Source organism: Lepus europaeus, chromosome 6 (genome assembly GCF_033115175.1).
Source record: "Lepus europaeus isolate LE1 chromosome 6, mLepTim1.pri, whole genome shotgun sequence".
Classification (NCBI taxonomy): Eukaryota; Metazoa; Chordata; class Mammalia; order Lagomorpha; family Leporidae; genus Lepus; species Lepus europaeus.
In genome coordinates, this window is record NC_084832.1 from 61,123,462 (window position 1) to 61,132,081 (window position 8,620).

Sequence of the window (8,620 nt, forward strand, 5' to 3'; positions counted from 1 at the left end):
TATGTTCTCCCTGATCAGTGACAACATACTGAGCACCAAAGGGGAAACTTGTTGAAGTGAAATGGACACTATAAGAAACAATGACCTGATCAGCTCTTATCCTGACTGTTGATGTACAATGTAATACTTTATCCTTTTTAGTATTTTGTTGTTGTTGTTGTTGTTCTAGTACTAGTGGTTTGCTGCCGTTGATTTCTCAACAATGTTGCAGTGGGTTCGTTTGTGAGAGGAGCAGTGTGGTGGGGGCAAGAGGCGCAGAGTCACCACACAGACTCCAGGAGTCGGGTGAAAGCAGGCTTGAGGCAAGCAGCCCGCAGACTCGTTTATTACAGATGGTACAACAGCTTATATAGCCAAGACCAGCCAATCTGGTCAAGGGGCGGTCTATGCCCCAACCAATCACAGCCTGTTGCCAGGCAGTTTCCAAAGCCATCCAATCACAACCTGTCGCCAGGCAGTTTCAAATCCATCCAATCACAGCCTGTTGCCAGGCAGTTTCAAATCCATCCAATCACAGCCTGTTGCCAGGCAGTTTCAAATCCATCCAATCATAGCCTGTTGCCAGGCAGTTTCCAAATCCATCCAATCACAGTCTGTTGCCCGGCAGGCTCCGTTGCCACGGGGGTTTCAAAGCCATTCCTGAGTAACTGATGCTCGCTTGCCAGTGGCCACCTTGGCATGGCCTTCTCATTCCACTACAGTGGTTGACTCTGTAATTAACACACAATTATTCTTAGGTGTTTAAATTTTAACTGAAAAGTGATCCCTGTTAAATTTAAGAGTGGGAAAAAGAGAGGGAGGAGATGCACAATTTGGGACATGCTCAATCGGAATTGCCCCACATGGTGGAGTTAGAAATGTGCCAGGGGATTCCAATACAATCCCATCAAGGTGGCATGTACCAATGCCATCTCACTAGTCCAAGTGATCAATCTCAGTTCACAATTGATCACACTGATATGTCTAAGAGTCAAAGGGATCACACAAACAAGACTAGTTTCTGCTAATACTAACTGATAGAATCAAAAAGGGAGAGAACAATCCAACATGGGAATCGGGATACACAGCAGACTCATAGAATGGCAGATGTCCTAAACGGCACTCTGGCCTCAGAATCAGCCCTTAAGGCATTCGGATCTGGCTCAAGAGCCCATGAGAGTATTGTAGGCATGGAAAGCCAAGACAATCTGGAAAAAAAAAAAAAAAAGACCTAAATGAAAGATCTCTGCGAGTGAGATCCCAGTGGAAAGAATGGGGCCATCAAAGAAGGAGGTACCTTTCTCTGAAGGGAGGAGAGAACTTCCACTTTGACTATGACCCTATCAGAATAAGATCAAAGTCAGCGAACTCTAAAGGCTTCCATAGCCTTGGCAACTCATGACTAGAGCCTAGGGAGATTACTGACGCCATAAACAAGAGTGTCAAATTGTTAAGTCAGCAACAGGATTCACTGTGTACTTACATCTCATGTGGGATCTGTCCTTAATGTGTTGTCTAATGTGAATTGATGCTATAACTAGTACTAAAACAGTATTTTTCACTTTGTGTTTCTGTGTGGGTGCAAACTGATGAAATCTTTACTTAGTATATACTGAATCGATCTTCTATATATAAAGATAATTGAAAATGAAAAAAAAACCTGGTGTTAAATAGGAAATTGTATAGAAAATTAATTTTTAAAAAAATATCATGTATGATCTCTGTCTTTAATGTGCTGTACACTGTTATTTAATGCTATAACGAGTACTCCAACAGTATTTTTCACTTTGTGTTGCTATGTGGGGGCAAACTGTTGAAATCTTTGCTTAATATATACTGATCTGATCTTCTGTATATAAAGAGAATTGAAAATGAATCTTGATGTGAATGGAAGGGGAGAGGGAGCAAGAAAGGGGAGGGTTGCGGGTGGGAGGGAAGTTATGGGGGGGAAGCCATTGTAATCCATAAGCTGTACTTTGGAAATTTATATTCATTAAATAAAAGTTAACAAAAAATAAAAAAAAATCTGTTAAATTGTCATGTCACTTTCTTTTCAATAAAACCTCTACTATCTTGAAAAAAAAAGAAAAGAAAAGAAATAAGTTCCTGATAATACAAGGAATACTTGGGTGACTATAGTTCATAATAATCAATGTTAACAGCAAGTTGAGGAGGACAGATCTTGGGTTCCAATCAAAAAGTAATGCCTAGGAAGGAAGAATGTTGATTACCCAGATTTGATCAGTACACACTGCGGACATTTATTTGAATATCAGCATGTAGCCCATATGTACAATTATTGATAATTTTTTAAAAAGAAAAATATTTTGAGCTTAGCATCCAAATAAGAATTCACTTATCTAAGTGTAAAACACACGCCAGATTTCAGAAGTCTATTAATAGGGGCTGGCGCTGTGGCATAGCAGATTAAGCTGCCACCTGAAATCCCATCATCCCATATGGGTGCCAGTTCGAGACTCAACTGCTCCACTTTCAATCCAGCTCTCTGCTATGGCCTGGGAAAGCAGTAGAAGATGGCCCAAGTCCTTGAGCCCCTGCACCCGCATGCAAGACCCCGGAGAAGCTCCTGGCTCCTGGTTTTGGATCGGCACAGCTCTGGCCATTGCGGCCAATTGAGGAGTGAGCCAATGGATGGAAGACCTCTCTCTCTGCCTCTGACTTTCCTTCTCTCTCTGTGTAACTCTGACTTTCAAATAAATAAATAAATATTTTTTAAAAAGTCTATTAATAAATCTTTACTTATTTATTTCATAATAAATCTTACTAATTATACCTTAAATAGCTTGAATCTACTTAGTTAAGATCTATTATTAAAAGTTTTTTTAAAAAAAACTCTCATATACCATAATTTGAGAGATTGCATTGGATGGTGAGAATTTTGTTTTTAAACCTTCCTAAAGAAAAATATCATATGTATAGCATTTGTAATAATAAAGTGACTATTAAGAAAAAAAAAAGATGTAAAAATGGATCCTTCTCCATTCTGAGTGAACTAAACCAAGTCTGATAGCTTTTTTCCATGTCAATGTTTTCTCTGTTGCTGAATGGAACTACATGGCAAAATGTGGATCCCACTGTCCACCTGTACCACTGACTCCAAATCAGGCAGAAAAGTCAGGTACAAACTTGTGGAAAACCCCTGTAGAGCCAACAATCTGGACCAGTTAATGTGCATAGATAGAGTAGTAGATAAACCAATGTTTGTCCTAAATATAATTAATTCGCTGGCAGATGAGTGCTTAAAATAACCTGTTCAGAAATGTGTGCTAACTTCACCTGAGGGTCTCAATGACAACCATGAGGAAGCAGATTTTTAGGAAAACTATTCAATCAGAAAGCAAAAGAAAAGCTATAAGAAAAACCTGGTCTGATAGAACTACCCTGAAAATAAGTAGACTATTATCAGAAAATTATGCTGGGAAAATTCAGAATAATTTTTAAGCTAAGGTTTGGCGGCTGGGAGAACAGAAGTTATAATTGGGCAATAAGTAATCAAGGATGTACTACACACAGAAACAAAAAAAGAGAGCCAGCATCAGGAAAGAATGCGAAGGCAGAAACCTCCTAATAATTGTACAAAGGAGATCCAAAACAAACAATAGGAATATTAATGGGAAAATGCAAGACAAGTCATCACTAATCAACAATAACCTTCAACACAAATGGACTAAATCCTCCAATTCAAAGATACAGACTGGTTGAATGGGTCAAAAACCAAAACCCATTTGTATATCACCTACAAGGAACACACCTCACCAAAAAAATACACAAAGACTTAAAGTGAAAGGATGTAAAAGGAAACTGAAAACAAGCAGCAGTGGAGTGGCTCTCTTAATAAACAGACTTCAAGACAAAAACTGTTAAAAGTGACAAGGTCATTATGTATGCAATGATTAAGGAATCAACTCAACAAGAAGATGTGATATGGTAAATATAAATGCACCCACGGTTACAATTTTCAGTAAATTAAAACAAATGCTAACAGATCTAAACAGAGACGTATGCTCCAGCTCAATCGTAACAGGAAATTTCAACATCTCACTTTCATAAATAGACAGATCAACTATACGAAAATAATCAGCAACCACAACAACAACAGAAAAACAGAGCTAATCTATAAAATCACCAAATGGATCTAACTGGTATCAACAGAATATTTGATCCCACATCCACAGAATACACTTTCTTTTCATCAGTGCATGGAACTTTCTTTAGGATAGACCCTATCTGGGCCATAAACCAAGTCTCAAAAAAATTTAAAAAACTGAAATCATGCCATGAATCTTTTCTGATCACAATTTGGAATAAAGTTGGAAATTACAGACCTACAATGTGACCTAACCATTCCACTCCTGAGAATTTACCCAAACCAAAAGAAACCAGCGTATGAAAGAGTTTTCTGTACCCCCATGTTTATTGCAGCTCAATTCACAGTACCTAAAATATGGAATTAACCCAGATGTCCACCAACTGAAGACTGGATAAAGAAATTATGAGATAGGTACACCATGGAATACTACACAGCACTAAAAATAATGAAATCCTGCCATTTGCAACAAAAGGGATGCAACTGGAAATCATTGTACTTAGTGAAATAAGCCAAAAAGACATATATAATATGTTCTCCCTGATCTATGGTAACTAATTGAGTACTTCAAAGGTAATCTATAGAAGTAAAGTTGACACTTTGAAATGCAATGACTTTGAACAGCCCTTGTCTCAACTGTTAAGGAATGGGTTTTTTAAAATATTTTTATTGAACTCTTTATTTAGTGCAGGGTTATTCTTATGAGTATGAAATTAACAGGAAATAGAGAATAGGATAGGGTTGAGAAAGAAGGGCAAGAGTACAGGTGAGAGGGAGGGTAGGGTGGGAAGGATCACTGTGTTCCTAAATTTGTATATATGAAATGCATGAAGTTTGTTTACCTTAAATAAAAGGTTTCTAGGTTAAAAAGTTTTTAAAAAGAAATGAATTTGAATTTACCTTATTTTATAAAACTAGAATTAGAAAATATACAAACTGTGGGCCAGTGCTGTGGCACAGCGAGTTAACAGCCTGGCCTGAAGCGCCAGCATCCCACAGAGGCGCTGGTTCGAGACTCAGCTGCTCCACTTCTGATCCAGCTCTCTGCTACGGCCTAGGAAAGCAGTAGAAGACGGCCCAAGTCCTTGGGCCCCTCCACCCACGTGGGAGACCTGGAGGAGGCTCCCAGCTTAGGATCAGTGCAGCTCTGGCCATTGTGGACAATTGGGGAGTAAACCATCAGATGAAAGACCTCTCTCTCTCTCTCTCTGCTTCTCCTCTCTCTATGTAACTCTGAATTTCAAATAAATCAATCAATCATATATATACATATATATACATACACACACATATATATATCATATATATACATATACACACACACTGCTCCTAAATAAATAGTGGATTATAGAAGCCAAAAATGAAATTGAAAAACTTCTTGAATCAAATGAAGATAACAACCCATCAAAACTTCTGGGACACAGCAAAAGCAGTGTTAAGAGGAAAGTTTATAGCAATTAGTGCCTGCATCAAGAAATTGGAAAAATATCAAATAAGCAATTTAACACATCTCAAAACCTAAAAAGAACAAATCAAACCCAAAATTAGTAGCAGAAAATAAATAAAAATTAGGGAAGAAATTAACAAAATGGAAAGCAAACATACCATAGAAAAGATCAGCTAAATAAAGATCTAATTTTTTGGGAAAAAAAACCCCACAAAATTAATATACAATTACCTAAATATATTAACACCTAAATTAATAAAATTTGAAATGAAAAAGGAGTTGTTACAACTGATGCCACTAAAATTTTTTTAAAAATCAGTAGAATTTTTGCAAACAGCTTTACGCCAACAAATTTTAAAGTTTAGAAGAAATGGATAGTTTATGGATACATACAATGTACCAAAATCAAGACATAAAGATAGAAAATCTAAATAGTCCAATAACCAAAAAGGAGATTGAGCCAGTAAAAAAGATCCTCCCAACAAGAAAAAGTCCAGGACTGGACGGCTTCATTGCTGAATTCTCTCAGACTGTTGAAGAGCTAAACTCAATTTTTTAAACTATTAAAGACAATTAATAGGGATGGAATCACCTAATCTTCCTCTATGAGGCCAGAATCACCTTAATTCCAAAATCAGAAAAAGGTAATACAAGAAAGAGAACTGTAGACCAATATCCCTGATGAATATGAATGCAAAGATCTTCAGCAAGATACCAAATAACAGAATCCAGAAACACATCAAAAAGATCATTCACTTAAGCCATGTGGGATTTATCCCTGGTATGCAAGAGTGGTCAACATACACCAATCTATAAATGTGATAGATCACACTAGAAAATTAAAGAATGAAAACCACAGGATTACCTCAATAGATGCAGAGACAACACTTGATAAAATACAACCTCTTTTCATGATAAAAAAAATAATAAACCTAATTTCCAACTTTATTCCAAATTGTGATCAGAAAAGAAAAAAAAATAATAAACCTAAAGAAAATTGGATGTAAAAGAAACATTCCTTAACAAAACCAAGGCAATATCTTGAAAAACAGATGCTGGCCGGCGCCGTGGCTCACTAGGCTAATCTTCCGCCTTGCAGCGCCGGCACACCGGGTTCTAGTCCCGGTCGGGGCACCAATCCTGTCCCGGTTGCCCCTCTTCCAGGCCAGCTCTCTGCTGTGGCTAGGGAGTGCAGTGGAGGATGGCTCAAGTGCTTGGGCCCTGCACCCCATGGGAGACCAGGATAAGCACCTGGCTCCTGTCATCAGATCAGCGCGGTGCGCCGGCCGCAGCGTGCCTACCGCGGCGGCCATTGGAGGGTGAACCAACGGCAAAAGGAAGACCTTTCTCTCTGTCTCTCTCTCACTGTCCACTCTGCCTGTCAAAAATAAAAAATTTAAAAAGAAAAAGAAAAAAGAAAAACAGATGCTAACGAGGATGTGGGAGAAAAGGGACACTAACCCACTGTTGGTGGGAATGCAAACTGGTTAAGCCACTGTGGAAGTCAGTCTGGAGATTCCTCAGAAACCTGAATATAACCCTACCATACAACCCAGCCATCCCACTCCTTGGAATTTACCCAAAGGAAATTAAATTGGGAAACAAAAAAGCAGTCTGCACCTTAATGTTTATTGTAGCTCAATTCACAATAGCTAAGACATGGAATCAACCTAAATACCCATCAACATCAACAAAAGACTGGATAAAGAAATTATGGGATATGTATTCTATAGAATACTATAAGCAATAAAAAATGATATCTGGCCATTTGCAACAAAATGGAAGAATCTAGAAAACATCGTGCTGAGTGAAATAAGCCAGTCCCAAAGGGACAAATATTGTATGTTCTCCCTGATCAGTGACAACTAACTGAGCACCAAAGGGAAACCTGTGGAAGTGAAACGGACACTATGAGAAACAGTGACTTGATCAGCCCTTTTAGTATTTTTTTGTTCTACTTAATACCATTGGTTGAACTCTTTAACACACAATTATTCTGAGGCATTTAAATTTAACTGAAAAGTGATCTCTGTTAAATATAAGAGTGTGAATAAGAGAGGCAAGAGATGTACAGTTCAGGCCGGCGCCATGGCTCAACAGGCTAATCCTCCGCCTTGAGGTGCCGGCACACCGGGTTCTAGTCCCAGTCGGGGTGCCAGATTCTGTCCCGGTTGCCCCTCTTCCAGGCCAGCTCTCTGCTATGGCCTGGGAGTGCAGTGGAGGACGGCCCAAGTGCTTGGGCCCTGCACCCCATGGGAGACCAGGAGAAGCACCTGGTTCCTGCCTGCGGATCAGCGCGGTGCGCCGGCTGTGGCAGCCATTGGAGGGTGAACCAACGGCAAAGGAAGACCTTTCTCTCTGTCTCTCTCTCTCTCACTATTCACTCTACCTGTCAAAAATTTAAAAAAAAAAAAAAAGAGAGAGAGAGAGAGATGTACAGTTCGGCACATGCCCACTTGGATTTACCCCTAATGGTAGAGCTAGAAACGTGCCAGGGGATTCCAGTTCAATCCCATCAAGGTGGCATGTACCAATGCCATCTCATTAGTCAAAGTAATCAGTTTCAGTTCACAATTGATCATTATGATAGGATTAAATGTCAAAGGGATCACATAAACAAGACTAGTGTCTGCTAATACTAACTGATAGAATTAAAAAGGAGAGAATGATCCAACATGGGAAGTGGGATACATAGCAGACTCATAGAATGGCAGATGTCCTAAACAGCACTCTGGCCTCAGAATCAGCCCGTGAGAGTTTCTCAGGCATGGAAAGCCAAGACACTGTGGCAAGAAAAATGACCTAAATGAAATATCTCTGTGAGTGAGATCCAGAGGAAAGAACAGGCCATCAAAGAAGGAGGTACCTTTCTCTGAAGGGAGGAGAGAACTTCCACTTTGAATATGGCCTTGTCTAAACAAGATCAGAGTTGGTGAACTCGAGAGGCTTCCATAGCCTGGCAGCTCATGACAAGAGTCTCAGGTGATTACTGACATCATAAATAAGAGTGTCAATTGTTAAATCAACAACTGGAGTCACTGTGCACCTACTCCCCATATAGGATCTCTGTCCTTAATGTGTTGCAC